Source organism: Canis lupus, chromosome 10, assembly GCF_003254725.2.
Source record: "Canis lupus dingo isolate Sandy chromosome 10, ASM325472v2, whole genome shotgun sequence".
In the NCBI taxonomy this organism is placed as follows: Eukaryota; Metazoa; Chordata; class Mammalia; order Carnivora; family Canidae; genus Canis; species Canis lupus.
The window spans coordinates 38,812,357-38,837,519 of record NC_064252.1 but is presented as its reverse complement, the minus strand read 5'-3'; the positions used below and the strand labels follow the sequence as shown (position 1 = coordinate 38,837,519).

The window sequence follows — 25,163 nt, the reverse complement described above, 5'->3', positions numbered from 1 at the left end:
AAAAGCTTCCTGGTGTTCAAAACTCCGTGTAGTTCCTGTTTCCCCGTCTGAGAGGGTAAGATGAACGGAGGGTTCCCTCCGTGTTCTTTCTACTCCCGGAGGCACCTGCCGTGGGTTTGGAGCAGCGGCCAGGGCCAGGTTCTGTTCCTTCCCCACAGCCCCGCAGCCCCGGGCAGGAGCTGGCTGCAGGCGGGGGCCCGCTGCCAGGCCACTGGGGCTGGGTTTGGGGTCTGCAGGTGCACAGTGCCAGAGAGCTCCCTCCCGGGGCAGGAGGCCGCACAGCTGGCAGCGAAGCCTGGGAGGACACAGGGCACAGGGAAGGAAGGGGCCCCGGGGAGGAGGAAGCTTACCTGTCGTCTGCCCTCGGCGAGCCCAGGGGCCAGTGGGGAGGCAGGGCCCACGCTCGTGGGCTGCTCCTGCAACTGTGTGTGCAGCTGCTGGCCAGCTGCCGCCTCGTGTCAGCAGGGCTATAAATAAGGTGCTGTCCAGAGCCCAGAGATAAGAACCCAGCCCCTCGCTCCCGCGAGCCTTTTAAGGTATCCAAATTAAAGGAGCCTCGGCCCCCAGATGGGAAGGGGTGCCAGCTCCCCATTTGGCCTGCCCACCTCAAGGACACCCTGGGCCTTGCACACAGTCCAGCAACCCAAGGAGGAGTGAGAGGGGAAAGCCGAGCGCTGGGAGGGATCTCGCTTGGTCAGACAAGTGGTGGAGTCCCTGGGGGGCTGCAGGGGCTCGGATGCTGGGAGACCCCCCCACCCCGAGATCAGGGCCGGCGCTGTGGTACAGAAGGGGGAGGAAAGTCATCCAGGCCACACAGTGCCCTGGGGTGTGCTGTGGGTTGTCAGCGCTGCCTCTTGCTAGGAGCACACGGACCCTCTTCCCTGGCTTCAGGGGTATTGGTTTGGGTGAAAAAGATTCTAGGGGAGATTCTAAGGGATCGGCTTCATGCTGGGCACGTGGGAGGCCGGGAATGCAGTCTCCTTATAAAGGCCCTCTCTCCCCATTCCCACCCCCCACTCATGCATGATTGGGGGGATTCTTGGGCCACAAATCATTTTCTTTATAGAGCTAATGCAGAAATCTTATGGAGCTTTTTTATTTTTATTTTTTAAGATTTTATTTATTTATTCATGAGAGACACAGAAAGAGAGGCAGAGACACAAGCAGAGGGAGAAGCAGGCTCCCTGCAGGGAGCCCAATGTGGGACTCAGTCTGGGATCCCAGGATCATGCCCTGAGCCAAAGGCACCCAACCACTGAGCCACCCAGGGCTTTTAAAAAAACCATATGCTAGAAGAGGTCAGAGAGGACTAATCTGGGGTAGCAATAATTCCTGATTCACCCCTAAATTTCTTAATTCTGGGAGGCTTTTCAGCCATGGCTGGGGTCAGGTGAAGGACAACTGAGGTCAGCTGTTTGGCAGCAGCTGTCTGCCATATGACAGACATTCCACATCTGGGAATTTATCCTAAGGAAAGGATCGTGGATGTCAGCAGAGATACAGCTCCAGGGACATTTCTTGCAGGTTTTTTAATAATTGGGGAAAGTTGGAAACAACCAAAATGACTAACAACCGAGACTGGTAAAATGAGGAATAGTATAGCCATGAAGGAAACACTGCAACCTTTGGAAATGTCATAGAAGAATATTTAATAACATAGAAACAATATGATGACATGTTGGTAGTGAAAATGCAGGTCACTTTAAGGGAAACTTGGTGTATGTGTGAGAAGTTACTATTGCACATATGCTGAAAGGATAGGCATCCAATGAGGGAATGTGCTTATGGCAGGGTGATGAGATTATGGCTGATGTTTTTTCCTTGGCTTATATGACATCTCTAAAATGTACACAATGATCTTTTATTGCTTTTATAATAAAAACATTGATTTCACTTAAAACTTAAGTTTCTGGGGGCGCCTGGGTGACTCTGATTGAGCATCTGTCTTTGGCTCAGGTCATGATCCCAGGCTCCTGGGATAGAGCCCACATCGGGCTCCTGCAGGGACCCTACTTCTCCCTCTGCCTGTGTCTCTACTTCTCTCTCTCTGTGTGTCTCTCATGAATAAATAAATTTTTAAAATCTTTAAAAAAATAATAAATAAATAAAACTTAAGTTTCTGAAAATCAGAAGAGAGTTTTCTGTATTTCTGCATTAATGGTCCCAAATTTGTTTTAGGATCACAGAATTCCTTGGGGTCTCTTCACTTTAGAAAGACCTATGTTGGAGTCAGCAGCCTTTTTTTTTTCATGCCAATACCAGCAATATGACGTAGAATGCTAATAGAGTCCCTGAATGCCCCTGTCAAGGCAAAGGTAAGTCAGGAAGAGAGAAAAAAAAAATGCATAGAGAGAAAGAGGAGTCCAAAACTAAGAAAATTTATGTACTAGAGGCAACAGAAAATGCCTATACACTCAGATCGCCTTTATCTAACCTAACATATCCTAATTTATACTCTGGCCAGGACATAACAAAGGCTCTATGTGTATTTAAAGAATATGTATGTCCTGAAGATGCCTTCCTTTTTGATTATATTTGACTTGGGCAATGACCTCCACCCCTGACCGTGTGATAGGGAAGCACCCACCACTGAGATGTGTAATTGGAAGAGGGGCTCCCCTCCCACTGGACTCCCAGGGTTACAGGTACAGAAAGACCCTAATGCTCTAATGGCTTCTCTTCCACGTGTAAACAGTAGAGGGGGGTCCCCTCCATGAATAGGACCTGGTGGATAGCCCGCAGTGGGGTAATCTCAAAGCTTTTGTGTTGAGTTGCTGTTCCAGGAATAGGCTCTGTATCACACACCACCCAGGGACAGAGCCTGGAGTCTGAGGCTGAGCAATGCTCTGGACTCTTCTTTGGATCTTTAGGTGCCAAAAGCTTTTCTTGGATGGTCTCCCTAAAGCCTCATCTGTGTTAGCTCTAACCAGATCTCAGCTGGCATGTGTCCTGCAGACATCTGGTGAGAAGGGTAGCTTCACCTCGGGTCAGCCCCTGTATGGGGCACAGGTTCCCTACACAGGGGAAGAGGCCAGTGCAGGAAGGGCTGGAGGGGCTTCCTCTTGGAGAAAGCCGCGCCTGGGGCAAGGCACGGGAGTCAAGGCTGGTGTATGGGCTCAGCAGCCCAGGGGCTCTCCCTTGAACTCCAGTGAGAGCTGTTGGAAGCATCCCCTGTGCTGTTCTCCCTCCTCCGCGCTGACTCACTACCCCCGCTTCAGAGGGGTACGCTGCAGGCACACAGCCTTGGGGTGGGTGGGACATGACGCACCATGCCTGCTGACAGTCACCCCCGGAGCAGGCATGTGTGGGAGGGAACAGCATCTGCTTTGGTGGCTGTGACCCACAATCCGGGCTGTGGTCAGGACTAGATGTGACATGCCGTATGGGATGTGGATGTGGCACTGGCTTCTCTTCCACAATATCACAGAGAAAAGGCTGACAAGTTTTCTTGAACCTGTTTCCCAAGGGACATGTAGGTCTGGAACAGACATTTCAATTCAATTCAGCAAATAGGCATTGAGTTGACCCCAGAACCCAGAAACTGGTAGGCACAGGATAGCAAGAAGACGGAGACCCCCAGATAACCTGTGAGCTCTAGGAGCTTGTCCCTGGCCACCAGCCTTGTTGAGGGCACCCCACCAGTGCCGGCATCTCAGCTCCCAGGCCCATCACAAGGCTTTTGCCCACGGGGTCATGAAATCTCATTCATCCATCAGTATTATTCATTTAAAAAAAATTCGCTGAGGTTCTTTCATGTTGCAAACACCATGGCTAGATCCTGGAGCCTCAGCTCTGAACAAAATAGAAGAACCTCACATCGAGGAGCTGACAGTCTGTGTGTTGTACTCACAACATTGTGCGAGCCTAAGCCCCTGACCTTGAATCTGGAGCATCTTGCCCTCCCTGTCACTGTAGATGCCATTTACTATTGCTGCCTCACAGTCATCACTGTCACCAGTGCTTCTTGCTTTGCATTGGACAAGCTTAATCTCTCTGTGAAGCTGATTCTGCTACTCTTGGCACCTACCACCCTCCCTGGGATGGGAAGGCACAGGGAGTCTCTGCACCTGCCCCTAGCCTGAGGGAGCTAGTCTCTTTCACCCCACACAGATTTTTTCCCCTGTTGGATTAGTAGATTCTGTGACAGAGGAAGATGAGCTACTCAGGGAGCCAGAGAAGGAAGAGTAGATCAGGAGTAGATCAGCTCTGAGTGCTGAGGCCAGAAATCTGGAGAGAACAGTTTCCAGAAGGAAGATAGAACAGAATCAACTCTTGTAGGCTGGGAAGAGCAAGGGGGAAGCGGAGCCTGTTTTTCTGTACTGAGAAGTCCTCAGACGCAGAGGCAGCGTGTGTCCGGGTGCACCAGACGGTGCTTTATGACATGTGCTGCCTCCGCAGTGTTTATCCACAGAAGCTGAGACGACGAGCCTGATACTTGCTTCCGTGTCCTTGTTTTCAAATGAATACCTTTTGTGATCTAACTACTCCATTTGCTATCACAGAAATCTCTACATAAACATTCCCTCTGCACTTCCCTGAGTCATAAACAGGCAAGAAGGGCTGAAGAAATGTCCCATAGTGTAAATATGTCTGCAAACAGCTCTGGAAAGTTTCAACCTGTAAAATAGCATCACCATTTGTTGGTGTGATAGACTCCAGGCCTGTCTTCTTTTTTGAACTTGACTTACACTGAATGAGTTTGGGTGTTGAAAGAAACCAAGTTATCCAGTCAGGAAGCTAACTCCGTAATGACCGGGGTCTCAGGGTCCTGTTAGCTAGCACATGTGCAAGAAGAAAGCACGTGGGGGCCCTAGAACCAGCCTGAGTTTTCCTCAGCTAAGATCCCCTGGATCCAACACATCACTCTGCTTCAAGACACATGACAAAAATACACAAAAAATGCAGCATAACAGTATGCCAGCAGGTTGGCATTGCCCCTGCCTTTCAGTTTCTTTCTCTCCCTCAAATTCCTATCAGATCTGCTCTTGGAATCTTTATTCCATGGTTCACATTGTTAGTAACAGCTTGGTGACTCTGCCTAAAGTAACTTGTGCTCCATAGGAATCAACATTTTCGATCGAAGGGACAAAACTTTAACCAGTGACATGTCGAGCCTTCCTTCGAAGTAGATGGAAGGAGAATTTGGGTACCTCCCTAGCCCCTGCATCCACACAAGAAGCCACTCCCAGATGTGTTCCATCTGTTGCTGCAGATAATGGGCTATAATCTGGTCAGCAAGCCTATAATTCTAGAACCATTTACAAGTACCATGTGGTGGAACCATTGGAAAAACCTTACCCTCCTTGTCCCACCCCCAGAGGGGTAATGCCAAGGGACATCTTCTGTTGGTCCTCTCACCCTTTGCTCCGTGCCCAGGTGGCTGATGTGGACAAGCATCAAAGGGTTTCTTTGTTCTATGGCTTTTGCTTGGGGTTAGCCAATAGAAGGAATCAGCAAGAGATCAGAAGACAGGACAGTGAAGCCAGGTCCTTGGTGCTTGGATCTTCTCTGTAGGGAGGCTGCAGGTTAGTGGTCTCCCTCTGGGCAAGGCCATGGCACCAGTTAGGGCCCCCTCTCTGGGCTCTAGTAGCAGTTCCTTCTCCTTGACCTAAAGATGAAGGGCATAATGACTTCCTAAAGTTGCCAGCTCCAGGGTTCTGTACGTCCCTCATTGGTTCTCTAAGTGCTGCTCATACTTTTGTAAATAATTCTCTTGTTAAGACTCTCCTCCAATTACCTGGGTTGGGGTAGCATCTCTGTCCTGCCCAGGCTCTGACTAAGGGCAAAGGTCTTTGGAAGCCTTTAAAGTCAGAGAATTGCTTCCATATTCCACCCTTAGCCCTCACCCAACACCCAACGGAGCCGTGAATGAAAAGGAGGGGTGTCGGTTCTCTGAGGGGTAGGGAACCTCTGTGCTGCTGCCACCAATGTGGCCGAGAGATTGCCTTGGATGATGGGATGGTCACATGCCCTCTAGATTCTGGTGTCACGAGGGTCAGAAGACAACCCTGTAATGCCAGGGGAGGAACTTTCTTCCATGCTGGTGACAGTGGGTACCCAGCATCCTAATGAAGCTGTTTTTAGGGGAGTTCAAGCAATATTTCCTGTAACCTGCCTTTCTAGACTGAGATACACACATGCTTTAATAACAACACACCTGCCATTTATTGAGCCCTTATGATGTGTGAGACCCTGTCTGGGGCGGGGAGATGACAGCTGGCATGTGATAGAAACAAGGCAGGTAACACATGGCCTTGAAACCCACATCTACTGATTGCAAATGCCATGCTATCTGTCCCTTTCTCTCGGTGGACATGTGGAACAGACATAATTTTTGTGGTAAACTACTCTTTGGGAAAGCTTGGGGTTAATGTTCAATGTTATTATTATACAGTTATTCTGCTCTGTTTATTCTTCTTCCTACAGAGGCAGAGGTGGGGACCTCGAAGCTATGGGAGTCTGAGAGTCTGGAGGCAGATCCAGCTTGTCCCCAAAGACAGGGGCTTCCAAGAGCTGGAGGCTGGCCAGGTCACAGGCAGTACACAAGTTGCTGGAAATGTTCTGTTTTCTTGAGTGCCGGTGCTTTCCTCCAGGAACTGACATCCTAACGCCTGATGAGTGGGCGGAAGAGGCAGAGGGGAGACACAACAGACCGTCAGCCAACCTGCCCTTCCGAGGATGGACACCTCCCACCACTGAGCAAGGCTACGCTTCAGGGGCGCTCACTCGTAAAAATGGAAACTAAACAGCACGAAGGAAGTGAGGAAGAGAATCATTTCTCTTGTTTCCCACACCATCAGGTGAGAGGCCTTCCTCGTTCCTTTCCCAGGTGACTCAGGTGCTATTAGTGTATTAATGCAGCCCGTCACCCTATCTGCGCCCAGCTCTCCCAGCCTAGATCCACTGACTTGGGCCTGATTTCCTTAGGATCCAAGGTAATGTCACCTATTTCCAAAGACCCAAGTGTCCAACCAATTGTAAAGCAAGACTGTTTTATGAGTCACTCATAGCGTGATGACCCTCATGATGCTTTGACTCATATTGACTCATATTGGACTTCCAAAGGTTATTTTGAAATGTACCCAATGCTCTGACTTATGGGTAAAGTTCCGCAGGGAAAACCACATGGTAAATATGTATTTTTTATCTTAATTTTTAATGTAGTAAAATATACATAACATGAAATTTATTTACCATTTTAACCATTTTAAATGTGGACAATTCTCACAATGTTGTGCAAGCATCACCACCATTTACCTCTGGAACTTTTGGCCTTTCCAAACTGAAACTCTGTGCCTGCAGAGTAGTGACCCCACTCCCACCCCGTGCTCCCGTCTGCCGACCCTGGCCACTACTGTTCTTTCCGTCTCTGAATTTGAAGACACTTGGGACCTTATGCAAACAGAATACTATAGGATTTGTTCTCTTGTGACAGCCTAGAAGGAAGAAAGGGTTTTTTTCTCCTTTATATCTTCACAACACTTCACTTTGACACCAAATGTGTGGGGTTTTCTTCACACCAACCAGTTCTCCAATTCTCTGGGACACCAACAATTGTGACAACTGCCCCGCAATCCAATTCAGTTCTGACACTGTACACCTGGAGTTAATGCCAGATCCCATAGGTTAAGGGCTCATTCCCACCAGACTGTCCTTATGTAAGATGCCAATCACTAGGCTGGGCCTTCCTTCTGACTTCCAACCAATAGGCTATAAATCAGATTCCTATGCACTTCTCCTTGGGCCCTACAATTTGCTAGAATAGCTCACAGAACTCAAGAAAACACTTTATGTTCACACTTTTCTTATAAAGGATTCAACTCAGGAACAGCCAGATGGGAGAGATGCATAGGGCAGAGTATATGGCAAGGGGCACAGATCTTCATGTGCTCCTGCTCCAGGGGCATCACCCTCCAAGTACCTCCATGTGTACCTCAACCCAGAAGCTCTCCGAACTGCAACCTTTTGGGACTTTTCTGGAGGCTTTGTTATGTAAACACAACTGATTAAATCACTGACCATAGGGACTTAGGTCCAGACTCCTCTCCTCCTTAGAGGTTGGGGATTGGGGCTAAACCCATGGTGGGTTCCCCTGGCAACCAGTTCCCCTCCATCAGCCTTAGGGACTTTCCAAAAGCCACCTCTTCAACTTGAATTCAGGTGTGGTTGAAAGGGGTGGTTATGAATAACAGAAGATGCTTCAGAGGAGCTATTTCAGGAACTGAGGATGAAAACCAATTATAACAAAAGATGCTCCTTTTGCCCTTAGAAATTCCAAGGGTTTTAGGAAACAAAGAGCTGGGGACAAACACACTGGCTTATTTTGTGTAGCATAATGTCTTCAAGGTTCATCTTTGTCCTTCTCCTTCTTAAGGCTGAATAATATTTCATTGTATGCGCAGAGGACTTTTTGTTTACCCACTCACTGGTGGATGGATACTTGGGTGGACACTTGGTTGGACACTTGGCTGGCACAAAGTAAATATTTGCTTTCTTCATTAAGTCATCTCATACTTTATTTATTTATTTATTTATTTGTTTGTTTGTTTATTTGTTTATTTGTTTATTTAAGAAGGAGAGGGGGAGGGAGAATCTCAAGCAGACTCCCTGCTGAGCATGGAACCCGCTGTGGAGCCTTATCTTAGGGTCCTGAGATTGTGACCTGAGCTGAAACCAAGAGGCAGGTGCTTAACTGAGCCACTCAGGCGCTCTGATCTCATAGGCTTTAGAATAAGCATGTCTCAATATAATTTAAGAATCGGAGGAGGGGATCCCTGGGTGGCGCAGCGCTTTAGCACCTGCCTTTGGCTCAGGGCGCGATTCTGGAGACCCGGGATCGAATCCCACGTCGGGCATCCCGGTGCATGGAGCCTGCTTCTCCCTCTGCTTCTCCCTCTGCTTATGTCTCTGCCTCTGTGTGTGTGTGTGTGTGTGATTATCGTAAATTAAAAAAAAAAAAAATGCTAGCTTTAAAAAAAAAAAGAATCGGAGGAGGTCAGGCCTTTGTAGCTCAGTTAGGACAAATGTCAGAAGAGCTAGTGTTTCCTGAATATTTCTCAACTTTAAAATCTCCAAGACCAGTCAGGGGACCTAAACCAGTTTGTTGACAGATCTACCGTGAGGGGAATTATCTCTGAGACCTGGCCTAGGTAAGCACTCCGTAAGGGGAGAGGAGACGAGTTTTTCAGTCCCACAGACACGGAGGGTTGAAACCTAGCGGGCCCAGTGGCAGCGCCCGGGAGGAGCACTGGCCACGCTCCGGGAGCTTGCAGGGGCCCCAGGGCCACAGCCGGGCAGAGTGGGGAGGCTGGATGCCCCAGGCCCGCTCCTCACCCTGCGCCCCCCGCCCTGCTCTGCAGCACCAGGGCCACGATGCTCTCGCTCGCTCTGCAGGGGCCTTTCCAGGCTCTGCGGAGGGGCTTCCAGGGCTGGGCTGGGGCTGGGGGAGCCGGCTGCGGGAAGGGAGGGCGGGCACGTCTCCCCTTTGCCTATGGCAGGTCTCAGGCAGCAGCTGCGTCTCTTGCTCCGTGTCCCCGGGTCCCCTGGGTCCCCTGGGGTCCCCTGGGGTCCCCAGCCCCTGAGTGCTGCCTCCCACTGAGGCCCACGGAGGCCTCCTCCTCCTCGTCCTTCAGTCGCTGCTGCTCCTGGCGCCCTCTGCATTACATTCCCTCTGCTGAAATTACTTAATGTAGATTCTGTTTTCCTAGTTAGACCTTTTAAACTGTTTTTAGGAGGACACAGATTTTATGCTAACTGAAGTCTCATTATATACAAATGTCTGGATAAATTAACTAAAAATGTATCCCAGTCCTCTGAGCTGACCTAATTTATCTTTTCTTGTTTAAGTGAGCTCCCCGCCCTCCAAGAGCAGGAGAGAGAGGCTTCCAGAAGGCCAGTTCCTCCCTTAGCCCTAATCAGCGACTAGTATGTTGCAGGCAGGATTAGCTAAACGTTATCTCAAATTAGGGAGGAACCGGGAGGTGGGACCACAATGTGCTGAGCACAAGCTAATGTCCAGATACAATCTGGATGGAGCAAGAGTATGTTTAATTGAAAAAGGCTACTCAGGTGGTTCTGGTGAATTTTTGCTTCCACATCTGACTTCTCCACCTGATAACTACTCTCAAAGGCATTTAAAACAATCCCCGCGGGATCCCTGGGTGGCACAGCGGTTTAGCGCCTGCCTTTGGCCCAGGGCGCGATCCTGGAGACCCGGGATCGAATCCCACGTCGGGCTCCTGGTGCATGGAGCCTGCTTCTCCCTATGTCTCTGCCTCTCTCTCTCTCTCTCTCTCTCTCTCTCTCTCTCTGTGACTATCATGAAAAAAAAAATCCCTGCTTTAGAAACAACTCGAGAGCAGAATTCCTTGTGTTCCTTTATCTTGACCTGCCATAGGTACATTATTAAAGCCTTACTCCAGGGCAGCCCCGGTGGCGCAGCGGTTTGGCGCCGCCTGCAGCCCGGGGCATGATCCTGGAGACCCGGGGTCGAATCCCACATCGGGCTCCCTGCATGGAGCCTGCTTCTCCCTCTGCCTGTGTCTCTGCCTCTCTCTCTGTGTTGCTCATGAATAAATAAATAAAATATTTAAAAAAAAAAAAAAAAAAGCCTTACTCCATCTAACAGTAATGTACTTTGAGAGTTTTGTTCCTTTGGTCATTCATTCATTCATTCCTTGAAGGCATTCTGTTCAGATTGCCTTGTAAGTAAGTGCAAGGAGCTACGTTATGACCACCCTCAGTATTCATTTCACACAGTGGCTTCTCCTTAGTTTATAAAACCTCTGTTTTTTGCCACATTAAGGAGACAGTTCCAGATGAAATCCATGTCTAGTGGTTTGTTCCTGACCTCCTCTGATTGACTTTTGACCACCTCGTTTTATCTTTATTCACTCTTTAGTTTCGGTGGAGTACAATTAAAAGTTGAGTCTGGTACTGTTTGGAAACTATTATCTCATGTAGCTGAAACTGTTAACGAAGAAACAGACAGCTTGAAGCTAGCAGCTTTAGTCTCAGGAGGGCTAACCTTTCAGACTGTCGTCACGGATATTAGCTTGTGCTCAGCACATTTGCACAGTTCAAGACATGTGGACCCAAGTGAGGAAGAAGTCTTGGCAGCACAACTCAACAGCTGTCGCTGTGATAACTGGTGTTTATTTTCTGTGACCATGTCGGAGTCACTCTTGGCACCTGTGACCCCAGGCTCTGGCACCAGCCTGGCCAAGTGCTGATGGCGAGCTTCTAGAACTATGGCAAGAGGAATAGGTTTATTTTGATCTGCTTAGCACTATGAAGAGAATTTACGAACCGGAGCAGAGATTGGTTCAAGAAGCAAAGAATAGAATGGGTGGTGAGGTACCGAGTAAAGCAGAATTTCTGAATTTGGAAGCTGGATGTCCAATTAATTGTCAGGTGCTAAAACTCATCCAGTGGATTCTTCATACTATTGAGATAAGGGAAAACATGAGAAATTGAGACTGTAAAATAAAACATTGAGTGGCCGAAAATACCATATCCAGAGGTTGAAAGGTAAGCACAAAATGAGGAAATATTTACAATTGATATGATAAAGTATTAATATCCTTAAAATAGATTTTGTATAGATTAGTATAATAAAGGTTAACAATCCAATAGAGAGCAGATCAACTTCATAAGGTTGGTAACTGACCACGCAACAACAAAGGAAGAGCCGATGGCATTATTAAAATGTGCCTGACCTCACTCGTCATAAAAGAAATGCAAATACAACTACAATTGAGACGGCACATTTTTCTATCAGAATGGGAAAAATCCAAAGTTGGCATTACTCTGGGTGCCTGACTGGCTCAGTCAGTAGAGCATGCAACTCTTAATGTCAGGGTTGTGAGTTCGAGCCCTATGTTGGGCATATTTTTCTTAAAAATAAAATCTTTTTAAAAAAATGTTGGCATTACTCAACATCTATGGCACCACAATGAAATGACAACCTCTCCACATTGTGTGTGGGAGTATAAATCAGGTCAGAGTTTTGGAAAGCAGTTTAACAATGTTAACATTTAACACAAGCATGCCATTTGATGTAGATACTCCTTTTCTAGAACTGTGTTCTAAGGAGATGTTTGATAATTTTGAAAAGATTTAGATGCAAGGATTTTCATCATAGGCTTACCCACAGTATAAAAAATGGAACAACCTAAAAGCTCATCTAGAGTTTTACCAAAATGAGTTACTACACATTAACAATATAATACCTTGAACACAATTCAGTTCTTAAGATGAAATAGAGCTATGTATATTGACTGACCAAAATATCTACAACATATGTTAAGTAAAAGAAAGCATATTATAAAATAGCATGAAAAGCATGATTCTGATATGAGATAGCGCATTATGTGCTGTGTGTTTACACATGTCCAGTGGAGACAGCTGTCCAGAGATGGGTCCAGTACAATGTGAACATTAAATCCAGTGGGTTTTCTGTAACGGATGGAAAATTGGGTAGTTTTTAATTTTATGCTTTATAGTTTCCTGCATTATGATTTTTCATAGAGCACATATGATTTTTGACCAGAAAAAAAGGAAAATTATTTTAATAAAATAAATCCTCTTAGAGATTCAGTGGCTGAACTAGAACATAAACTGTACTACCTGGATTCTCTGTCCAATCTTTCCCTCACATTCTTGTGCTGCTGCTTTACCTTACATCAATAATCCAAAATCTTAGGTCCTGCCTCTGAGTGGTTAGTATGGTGGGTGACAAGGGATGGTACACCAGAAACTTCTGGGGCTCCCATACTGAAAAATAGGATGGTTGCCGGGGTCCCTCTCCATCAGTTTGTGGAAAACTTCCCATCCTCTTCTGAACACGGCCATGTCAACAATGACGACAATGACAAAAGGCATGTGCCATCCAAGTGTACACATCATTCATTTCCAGCTCAAAACTCTGTTTTCACAGAAGTAGCAAGCTAATACGGGAGGGTGTGGCCATCTTCCTCGACATCAGCCAAAAAACTGGTTACAATCATGTTGCCCAGCATCCAGTTTTCCCTTAATGATCCATGTTCAAGCTTCCAGATGCCCGTATTTTAAAAACTCAATCTTTTTTTTTTTTTTAAGATTTTGTTTATTTATTCATGAGAGACATGCAGAGAGAGAGGCAGAGACACAGGAAGAGGGTGTAGAAGCAGGCTCCATACAGGAGCCCGATGTGGGACTCGATCCCGGAACTCCAGGATCACATCCTGAGCCGAAGGCAGACACTCAACTGCTGAGCCACCCAGGTGTCCCAAAACTCAATCTTTTTTTAATGACTTTTATCTCTCTTGATGAAAATTCTCAATTGTTATATTCTGCTTCATGTGGCAACCTTGCCGTGTCTGATTCCAGTTCTAAGGAGCCTTTTTTGAATTGTAGCAGCTTCAATTCCCAAAGACAGAATTCACCACCATTTGTGTGGGAGTGATGCTCAAAGAATTGCACAGCTAACGGTAATGGCTGCTCAACTAAGATAGGAGTGTGTCCAGAGGCTCCTGCCATGCTAGATGCTGGGTCCCCAGGTGACTGGATAATGTGGCAGTCAGGAGGTTCCTGGGGAGCACCTAGGCTTCTGAAGGCAGTAGGGGACACTTGGGGAACTAGAAAAGTTGCTGCCACCAATGGATAAGGAATTTCAATATTTGAACACCCAGGTGGTATGCCTTGATTTTGTGTTTGGATGCTGTTTTCTCTCTTCCTGTCATAATTGTACTGTCACCAAGCTGCATTTCAATAATGACAACTTTTTTTAAATTTTATTTATCTGAGAGAGAGACGAGAGAGGGAGAGAGAGAAGGCAAGAGCATGAGTGAGAGGGGCAGAGGAAGACAGGGAGAGAGAATCCCAAGCAGACACTCCGCCAGAGAGTCTGATGTGGGGCTCAATCATAAGATCAGGACCTGAGCTAAAACAAAGAGTCAGATGATTAATCAACTGCTCCACCTAGGCACCCTGAAAACTATATTTCTAATTCAGATTTCTCACTGAGTACTCCATGGAGGATCTAGTCAAATAGAACCAGTATTTCAGAGAGTGTGGGTCAAATGGGTCCCAGCAACTTGGATCATTAATTGCAAACTTGAAACCACTCCTCTAATTATAGTCACTAATCTAAACACACAATATATTTGTTTCAAGTTCTGACACACAAAAACCTATTAAAGACAATTGAATCTATGATCCATCCCTGGAACTGTGCGTCATCTGATCTCCAACAACCCCAAAGATTATGGATTGAATAAAGAAGTTTCTATTAAGAAATGTCTGTCTTGATTTGTTCAGCGTATGATTCCATGTCAGTTTCTAGTTTTGCTCATTTCTTTTTAAAATTTTGAACCTACACTTCATCTTCGCCCCCAGCTTTATTGAGATATAATTGATATATATACATTGTGTAAGTTTAAGGTATACAACGTGATGATTTGATATACTACAAAATGATGACCATGTTAAGATCAGTTACCCATCCATCACTTCAAAAATTGCCTTTTTTTGTGTGTGGTAAGAATACCTACAATCCATTCTATTAGCAGTTTTCAAATATAAAATATAGTATTGTTAACTATAGTTGCCATGTTGGATATTAGATCCCCAGAACTTATTCATCTTATGACAGGAAGTTTGTACCCTTTGACCAGAATCCCCCCATTTCCCCCACTTCCAGCCCCTGTCAACCACCAATTTATCTACTCTTGTTTCTATGAGTTTAGCTTTTTTAGATTTCACTTATAAGTGAGATCATACAGTATTTGTCTTTTTTGGTCTGACCCATTCCGTTTAGCATAATGCCCTCAGGGTCATTTGTGCTGATTTTCTTTATCCATTCATTCATCGATGGACAAATCAAAGTTAGATTGTTTCCATATGTTGGCTATTGTGAATAATGCTTCAACGAACATGGCGGTGCAGATATCAATTTGAGATAGTGATTTCATTTCCTTGGGATACATATCCATAAATGAGATCATTGAATTGTCTAGAAGCTTTGGTTTTAGTTTAGTTTTTTTCTTTTAACGATTTATTTATTTATTTGAGAGAGAGAAAGAGAGCAAGCATGAGTCAGGGGAGGGGCAGAAGGAGAAAATCTTCAAGCAGACTCCCTGATGTGCATGGAGCCCACACGGGCCTCAGTCTCATGACATATGAGATCGTAACCTGAGCAGAAACCAAGAATCTGATGTTTAGCAAAATGAGCCACCCAGGCACCCCTCTACTTTTAGTTTTTTGAGGAACTTCCATACTGTTTTCCACAGTGCTACACCAGTTTGCATTCCCCCCAATGTGTAAGAGGGTTCTCCTTTCTTCACATTCTCACCAACATTCGTTATTTCTTTTCTTTTTGATAATGCTACTCTAGCTGATGTGATCTCTCACTGTAGTTTGGGTTTGCATTTCCCTAATGATTAAAGATGTTGAGCAGCTAGTCATGTAGCTGTTGGTCATTTTTATGTTGTCTTTATATTCGTGTACATTTGTATGTATGTCTTCTCTGGAAAAATGTCTATTCAGTTCCTTGTCCATTTTAAAATCAGATTATTTGTTTTCTTGCTATTGAGTTGTATGAATTCCTTATATATTTAGGATATTAACTCCTTATCAGATATATGACTTACAAATATTTTCTCCCATTCCCCAGGTTGCCTTTTCATTTTGTTGATGGTATCCTTTGTTGTATGGGAGCCTTTTAGTTAAAAAAAAAAAAAAAATCCCATAACCAATGTCAAATAGTTTTTTTTCCTGTGTTTTTTTCTAAGAGTTTTATAGTTTTAGGTCTTTAGTTTTTTTTTTTTTTTTTTAAGATTTACTTATTAATATGACAGAAAGAGAGAGAGAAAGCATGCACATGAGAGTGGGGGGATGGGCAGAGGCAGAGACTCTCAAGCAGACTCCCCACTGAGCGTGAAGCCCAATGCAGGGCTGGATCCCATGACCCATACGATGATGACCTGAGCCCAAACCAAGAGTCTGGTGCCTAAATGACTGAACCACCCAGGAACCCATCAAGTCTTACTTCTAAGTCTTGAAGCTATTATAATTTTTGTGAGTGGTGTCAGATAGGGGTCCACTTTCATTCTTCTGCATGAGCATATCCAGTTCTCCCAGCACCATTTATTGAAGAGACTACCCTTCCTCCATTGAGTGTTCTTAGATCCCTTATCAAATATGAGCTGACTGTATATGCATGGATTTATTTCTGGGCTCTCAATTCTATTTCGTTGGTCCATGGCTCTGTTTTTATGTTAGTACCATACTATTTTGATTACTTTAACTTTGTAATGTAATTTGAAGCCAGGAAGTGTGATGCTTCTAGCTTTTTTCACTGTATCCCTTTGGCTATTTGAGGTCTTTTGTGGTTTCATACTAATTTTACAGTTGTTTTTTCTACTTCTGTGAAAAATGTCATAAGGATTTTGATGGAGATTGCATTGAATTTATAGATAGCTTTGGGTAGTATGGACATTTTAACAACACCAATTCTTTCTATCCATGACCACAAGATACCTCTCCATTTTCAGTCTTTAATTTCTTTCATCAATGTCATAAAGTTTTCAATGTAGATCCTTGACTTCTTTGATTGAATCTACTTGAATTATTTTATTGTTTTTGACTAATGTAAATTGTATTGTTTTATTTCTTTTTCAGATAGTTTGTGTATAGAAACTCAACATTTTTCTTGCCCAATTGGTCTGCCTGGGACTTCCTAGGCAAGAAAAATAAAAGGCATCTGAATTGCAGAGATAGAAATAAAATTGTCTCTGTTTGCAGATGCCATGATATTATGGAAAACCCTAAAGACTCCATCAAAAATCTGTTCAAAATAATAAAGAAGTCAAGCTGTAGAATACAAAATAAATATAAAAAAGAGTTGCATTTCTTCACTTCATTTTTATTCTCTTATCCTCAGACAACTATCATGAGGGCCATTCACTCTCTTCTTATATTTCCATCCCTGCCATTTCCAAGAAAGGTATGTATCTTCAGGGTGGCATCATGGGCAAGATACATAGGAGGTAGGAAGCTGCCAAACACCAGGAAAAGGCTCTCAGGATTTTCAGGAAACTAATGTCAATAATGAAGCATGAGTGTGAATGATTTTCCTTGGAATCAGTGAACAAACACCACTCCTCTCCAACCTTTGCCTCGCTTGTCCTTTTTGATAACTGCGTCAGAGGACAGAGATCTGGCTGCTAGCCCATACCAGAAAGGGGAGATAAGAGGACAAGAATTAGATTCTTGGAGGACTGGAGAACAAAATCCTATCTGGGATTACTAAATTCGAACTACCAGGAGTTAGTCCTGGGCTCCAGGTCACACAGTGACATTCCTCTTTCTTAAGATTGGAATAATTGTGCTAAAATTTTGAAGTCAGCTTTTGGCCCTTTCGTGGGATGGAGTGAAAGGCATGTTGGGTTCACGGACGTGTGGGAATGGATAGAAAAAGTTCCATGTGCTGCGTGTGTATGCACGTACTTTTGTGTGTGTATGTGCGTATGATGGGTGTGTACGTGTGTCTAAGCACACACACCTCCAGAATACAAAGGAATGTTCAGGAACCAAGTGTGAACTCTTTCCTAAGTGTGCTGTTGGCACACATAAGAAGGGAGCATTTTGACCAGAATCACTTTCCATGAACCTGTCAGCCAAGGGACTCTGGCAGAAAAATACCTTTGCTGGAGGAGCCTCACTTTCCAGCCGGGCTGAACTGAGGATCCTGTATCCTGTCCTAGCTCAGAGATGAGCTGCAAAGGCAGGAGCTAGCCAGTCAGCTGGATTGTTAAAGGATTGTAAAGATTCGATTCAGGCCTTTGAGTACATGTACATGGCAACAACCACCTCCACTTGATTAGATGCACAAAGATTTCCAATTCAATCACGTTATTTAAGGGAGCCAAGGGCCATTAGGAAACAGGCTTGATGGAATGCCACAGGGATTTTCTTAAGGTATGTGTGTTTGATGATCCATCTGGCTTTTCTTAGCTATGCTTTTTATATTCTTCAGAGACACCATTAAAGGCGAAGAGAGGGTTGATGGTTTTTGACAAAGGTTTGTATTTCTATGCATGAAAATTGTTAATTTGAGTTTTTAGGTTCCTGGGTCTTGAGTAATATTAACATGTTAACAGAATTTTAGAATCATTAGGCCTCTCAGCATGCAAGCTCTAAAGGAATGGTCCCCATCAAGTAGCATATATTATGTATAATATATTGATCATTTAATATATGTAATATATTTATGTATATAGAGAGGATTATAATGTATATATTACATATACAATTATTTATATGCTGTATGTGTGTACCTATTATGTATATATAAGATGTAATTATGTATAAATGTATAATAAATAACCTAGCTAATTATAAACTTGTTTAGGAATTTCACATATGCACACTTTTGAACTAGAGGGAGGGAACAGAGTACATTTGGCCAAATTCAGAAGCCTCTTGAATCATGTTGGGTGGTTGGTGTGAAGCCACACTTAAACTTTAGAGATGATAAAATCTGTTTGCCCTTAGTAAAATACAATTTCCTGTTTGCGGGCCTGAGAGGAGGAAAGACTTTTAAAAGAGGCTTATTAAAATCTCTGAAAGTGGGGATCCCTGCGTGGCTCAGTGGTTTGGCGCCTGCCTTTGGCCCAGGGTGCGATCTTGGAGACCTGGGATCGAGTCCTGCATCGGGCTCTGGGCATGGAGCCTGCTTCTCCCTCTGCCTGTGTTGTGTCTCTGCCTCTCTCTCTCTTTCTATGTCTATGATGAATAAATAAAATCTTAAAAAAAAAAAATCTCTGAAAGTGTTGTTGAACATTTAAAAAAAAACACAGTTGCTTGTATTAAGTACAAATGTACTAGAAACATAGGGGTTATATTTCACCTAAAGTACACATGAATTAAAAAGTCTAGGAAGGGAGAGATGTGGTTCAACTAAAATAGTTGAAAAATAATTGGTGACATTTGACAAAATCAAGATATTACCATATTTGTGTACTTCCCCTTGGACTGAACCTCTTATCTATGTAAAACAAGAGGCCTTAATCTCTAACTCACTTTATGGTGCTGGATCAGTGTGATTTATGAAAACATAGAAGGTTTTAAAGCAACACAAATTCACCAGTGAAACTCTCCAGACACACAGGATGTGACTTTGGCATTGACTGACTCTTCAGCATTTAATTGGTACTGCAGCGAAGACATTTTATCAGAGGCCCAGAGGGCTGATACTTAACCCAGGGTAGTGAGGACTGGGTGGTGAGAAGAGGTTAGCAGTCACATTGGGCTGGACCCCCACCATCTGGAAGGGATCTGCAGGCTAAGGTCTAAGAGGGGGAGAGGAAGTGTGGAGGGGGGAGTGCAAAGGATGTGAGGGAGGAAGTGGGAATGCAGGGGAAGAGGATGGGGAGAGAACAGAGGGAGGGAGCTGAGGGGATAAAAAAAGCAATGAAAGATGCACAGCCAGGTGGAAGTGAGACCAGAGCCATCTTTTCCTGATTTACAAGACAGCCACAACATGAAATGTATCAAGAAAATTCTATTAAACTCCCCAACCATTAACCTGGTGAGAAGATGAGGCTGCTTCTCAAAGAAAAAGTCAAAAAAGATAAAGGAAATAGTGAACCTTTCTAACTAAGGAGATGGTAAAGAACTAACCCAAGAGGTCTCCTTTTCTCCACATGCCCTTGTTTTTTGACATACAGATTTTGTATTGTGTCAAAAAACAGGTAGCGATTTAACAAGTGATAGCTATCTACTATGACACACATACTCTTAAAATGCACAATATTAAAAAAAATGCACAACATTTTACCCTGTGTTTCCACCATCATCTAGTTTTTATCCTAAAAAATCATGAGGAAAGAAGCATCCCAAATTACTCTTTTACTTTGGCCAGGAATCAGAAAGACTGAGCAAGAGTCAAAATTTGTCTGCTGTTGTGAAGCAATTCATTGGTTTTAAAACCCTTCAGTTGGCAGGATGTAGAAGAAGGAAATCAGATAAAAGCAAAACAACAAGATGAAATCATCCCATTTCTTTCTTTCGAAAGCCAGTTTCTGCGGAAAGGGTCGGGCAGCCGGTGGTTGGAGAGGTTGAGCAGTGCTGCTGAGGGTCACTCCCCACTCCCGTGTGCTCTAAAATCCAGGATGGAGGGCAGCCAGCGGGGGGGGGGGGGGGGGGGGGGGGGGGGGGGGGGGGGGATCCTTAGCTCCGCCTTCGGCCCAGGGCATGATCCTGGAGTCTCAGGATTGAGTCCCCCATCGAGCTCCCCGCATGGAGCCTGCTTCTCCCTCTGCCTGTGTCTCTGCCTCTCTTTCTCTCTGTGTCTCTCACGAATAATTAAAATCTTAAAAAAAAAAAAAAACAAAACAGGATAGAGAAGCCAGCTAATCCATAGAAAAGTGAGGCTTTACCTGTTTGATATCAAGCCATGTACCTTACAATGATAAGCTGGATGTTCAGTTAGGCTTTTTTTTTTTTTTTAATTTCATTGTGGTAAGAATATGTAACATGAGACCCACCCTCTTAACAAATTTCTAAGTGTACAACACAGTATTGTTGCCTGTAGGTACAATGTTGTACAGAAGATTCTAGAGCTTATTCATCTTGCTTGACTGAAACTTTGTGCCTGCTTGTAAGTAACCCCTCCTCCCAGGCCCTGACATCCACCATTCCACTTATTGTTTCTATGAATTTGACTATTTTAGCTACCTCATGTAAGCAAAATCATGCAGTATTTGTGTTTCTGTGACTGGCTTATTTCACTTAGCATAGAGTCTCCAAAGCTCATCTACATTGTCACATACGGCAGGATTCTCTTCTTTTATTAAGGCTGAATAATATTCCTGTGTGTGTAAATCTCACAATTTCTTTATCCATCCGTTGTGAACATTTAGGTTGTTTCCACGCATTGACTATTGTAAATAGTATTGCAATAGATAGAGGAGAACTGATATTTCTTCAAGTTACTGATTTTAATTCTTTTAAATAAATACTGAGAAGTGAAATGCTGCATCACACAGTAATTCTATTTTTGTTTGAGGACCCTGCATGATGTTTTTCTTGGTAGCTGTATCTACCAACAGTATTCAAGGATTCCAATTTCTCCACATTTCTTGTCAACACTCTTTCTCTCTCTTTTTAAAATAATAACCATCATTATGGTTTTGTTTGTGTTTCCCTCATGAGTAGTGACATTGATTGTTTTTTCATATACCTATTGGCTATTTGTGTATCTTCTTTGGAAAAAATATCTATTCAAGTCTGTAGCCCATTTTTTTTGGGGGGGGGGCGGGAGGGGCAGAGAGAGAGAGAATCTTAAGTATGCTCCATGCTTAGCACAGAGCCTGACTTGGGGCTCGACCTCATAACCCGGAGATCATGACATGAACCGAAACCAAGAATTGGTTGCTTCACTGACTGAGCCACCTAGGCTCCCCTCTGTGGCCTATTTTTTAATTCAGTTCTTTTGTTTGTTTACTACCAAATTGCAAGAGTTCTTTTATATTTTGAAAATGAACCCCTCATTAGATATATGGTATTTAAAAAGAAAGCCACAGTCCCCAAATGGTGTCGCTTATGTTAAGGTCCCATGGCAGTAAACCAAGACTTACTACCTAACATAACTTCAGTTTCAACCTCCTCCCTTACCCTGCGCCCCACCCCCGCCAGCACCCCCCACCCCCCTTCAGCCAGGAACATAATCTCTAACCAGCCAAACTGGAATTTCCTGGTCAACACTAGAAGGCAATTCCCCAAGAGACCCCTTCCATTCTCCTTAGGAAGGCAACCTTGCCTGAAACAATGCATTCCTTGCTAATAAATTCCTTTTCTCTGCCACCTCTCTTCCTTTAAAAACCTTCCATTGTGTATAGCTCCTTGGAGCTCCCCTTTACTTTCTAGATGAGATGCAGCCTGATTTGTGAGTCATTTAGTAAAACTGGTTAGATCTTCAAACGTGGTCAGATTTTGTTTTTTAACAATGACCTGTAAATATTTTCTCCCGTTCTATAGGTTGCCTTATCACTTTATTGATGGTTTCCTTTGCTGTATAGAAGCCTTTTATTTTAATTTACTTTTTATTTGTATTTTTAAAGATTTTATTTATTTATTTATTTATTTATGAGAGAGAGAGAGAGAGAGTCCAAGCCAGAGAAGACACAGAGGAAGAGGGAAAAGCAGCTTCCCCACTGAGCAGAGCCCCACGTGGTGCTTGATCCCAGAACTGTGGGATCTTGACTTGAGCGGAAGGCAGATGCTTAATCAACTGAGCCATCTGGGTACCCCTGTACAGATGCCTTTTAGTTTGATATAGCCCAAGGAGCTTTTTCTTTGTTTTCCTCTAGGAGTTTCACAATTTCAAATCTTGCGTTCAAGTCTTTAAACCATTATGAATTCATTTTTTGTGAGTGGTTAAAATAGGTGTCCAGTTTCCTTCTGCAAGTGAATATCCAGTTTTCCCAATATTATTTATTGAGGAGACTACCTTTCTCCAGTGAGTACTTTTACTCCCTTGTACAATATTAGTTGACCATATATGCGTGGGTTTATTTCTGGGCTCTAAATTATGTTCCATTGATTGATGTGCCTGTTTTATGTCAGTGCCACACTGTTTTGATTACTTCAGCTTTGTAATATAGTTTGAAACCAAGAAATGTGATACCTCTAGCTTTGTTTTCTTTCTCCAGGTTGATTTGGCCATTCGTTATCTTTTGTACAAATTTTTGAATTGTTTTTTCTATTTAAAAAATGCTTTAATTTTTTAAAATGCTGTGATTTTGATAGGGGTTGCATTAAATCTGTGGATTGCTTTGAATAATGTGGACATTTTAATAATACTAAGTCTTCCAATCTATGAAAATGCAATGTCTTTCCATTTATTTATGTCTTGTTTAATTTCTTTCATCAATGTTTTGTAGTTTTTGGTATATGGGTCTTTTATTTTCTCAGTTACGTTTATTCCTAGATAGTTTATCATTTTGGGGTGCTATTTTAAATTTTTATTTATTTGTTTATTTATGAGAGAGACAGACAGAGAGAGAGAGAGAGAGAGAGAGAGAGGCAGTGACACAGGCAATGGGTGCTATTTTAAATGGAATTGTTTTCCTAATTTCCTTTTCAGATAGTTCATCATTAGTGTACAGATCCTTCTTGACTTCCAATGGAGTTATATCCCAATAAGTCCAAATGTAGTTAAGTTGTAAGTCAAAAATGCATTTAATACATCCAAACTACTGAACATCATAATTTAATCTAGCCTACCTTAAGTGCACTCAGAACACTTCCATTAGCCTACATTGGGCAAAGCCATCTCACACAAAGTCCATATTTAATAAGGTGTTGAATATCTCATGTAATTTATTTAATACTGCACTGGAAGTGAAAAACAGAATGGTTATATGGATACAGAATAGTTGTAAATGTATCGAGCACTTACCCCTGTGATGGTGTGGCTGACTGGGAGTTGTGGCTGGCCACTGCTGCTGCCCAGCTGCATGAGAAAGAATCATACCATGTATCACTAGTTTGGGAAAATATCAAAATTCAAAGTACAGTTTCTACTGAATGCATATCACTTTCACATCATCACAAAATTTAAAATCATAAATTGAAGGACTGTTGGGGGCCACCTCTATAGAAAAACAACTGGTTTTTGTATGTTGATTTTGCATCTGGCAATCTTACTAAATTTTTTTTATTACTTCTGACAGCTTTTTAAAATTGAATCTTTAGGATTTTCTATATATAAAATCATGTTGTCTGCAAACAGGAAGAATTTTAATTTCTTTTTTTCTGATTTGAATGCCTTTTGATCCTTTTTCTTGCCTAATTGCTCTGGCTAGGACTTCTAGTACTATGTCAAATAAACATGGTGAGAGGGGGGTATCCTTGCCTTATTCCTAATTTTAGAGGACAAACTCTCAGTTTTCACTAATAAGTATGATGTTAGTAGTCTTTTAAATAGGTCCTTCATTTTATTGAGATATTCCCTTTTATTTCTAATTTGTTGAGAGTTTTTAATCATAAAAATGTATTGAATTTTGTCAAGTGGCCTTTTTGCATGTTTTTAAATGATCATATGTTTTTTATCCTTATTCTCTTAATGCTGTGTATCACTTTAATGGATTTTCATCTATTGAGCCATTCTTGCATTCCAGGGATAAATCCTACTTTGTCATGGTGTATGATCCTTTTAATGTGCTCTTGAATTAGATTTGCTAATATTTTGTTGAGAATTTTTGCACTTATATTCATCAGAGATATTGGCCTTTAGATTTTTTTGTGGCATATTTTTCTCTGACTTTGGTGTCAGGGTAATGATGGCCTTGTAAGATGAGTTTGGAAATGTTTTCTTCTCTTCAATTTTTTGGAAGAGTAGTGTTAGTGATAAAGAGGATCATAAAAGAGTACTATAGACAAGTATATGCCAACAAATTAGAAAGCTAGAAGAAATGGATAAATTCCCAGAAATACACAATCTACCAAGACTGAATCATAAAAGAAGTACAAAGTAAGAACAGACCTGTAACTAGTGTGGGGATTGATGATTGAATTAAAAAAAAAATCAATTATTGATTGAATCAATAATCAAAAACTTCCCAACCAAGAAAAGCCCAGGACTAGATGCTTTCATGTGAATTCTATCAATTAGTTTCTTATTCTAGAAATTTTCTATTCTCCAACCATGCTAGCACATTTTAGATGGTTAGGTGAGGTATCAAGATAAGTCATTCTTCTTGCTTTAATCTCTTGTTCTGTCCTATTTAGGCATAACCAAAAAGAGGAATTTTAATCCTGAGTGTCATTGACTCCATGTTCTTTATGTGAATAATAATCTTTCTTCTTTCCTTTGTCATTGGCCTCTGGAAGGATTGTGGATTGCAAACTCCTTTGGCTTAAGGAATTCTGCTCATTTCTGTATAACTAATGTGCAGATCTGAAAAGAATGTGTGCATTAGATGATCATGTCCCCAAGAAAGTCAAGCAAGCAAAGAAAAACAAATTAGGAATGTCTGCAGCTTTCCAGTTATCTTCTCTCATTTGGAAAGCAGTGTATTTATGGAAAGTAAGCTTTTCTGAGTAAGCTGTTTTCTGTAACATTCCAGAAACAAGAAACTCAAGGTCTGTTTTGCTTAAACTGAAAGGAAAAATGTAAG

General features: G+C 42.9%; 1 protein-coding gene and 1 long non-coding RNA gene across 12 annotated transcripts in view; one reads left to right on the top strand and one right to left on the bottom strand.

Moving 5' to 3' along the window:
- The window catches only part of FHL2 (four and a half LIM domains 2), a 67,551-nt gene extending 67,105 nt beyond the window's left edge, over window positions 1-446 (bottom strand). Inside the window, exon 1 of the mRNA XM_049115388.1 lies at window positions 351-446. The gene's annotated coding sequence lies outside the window, so the exon portion shown is untranslated. The remainder of the gene's footprint in view (window positions 1-350) is intronic.
- Window positions 1-18,988, top strand: part of LOC112669714 (uncharacterized) — a 46,475-nt gene extending 27,487 nt beyond the window's left edge. For 3 of the 11 annotated variants that reach the window (XR_007413539.1, XR_007413540.1, XR_007413533.1), the window contains exons 4-5: window positions 6-55; window positions 6,427-8,502. This is a non-coding gene — a long non-coding RNA (uncharacterized LOC112669714). The other 8 variants (XR_007413541.1, XR_007413538.1, XR_007413543.1 and 5 more) reach the window with 8 other exon arrangements.
- The last annotated feature ends 6,175 nt before the right edge of the window (window positions 18,989-25,163 follow it).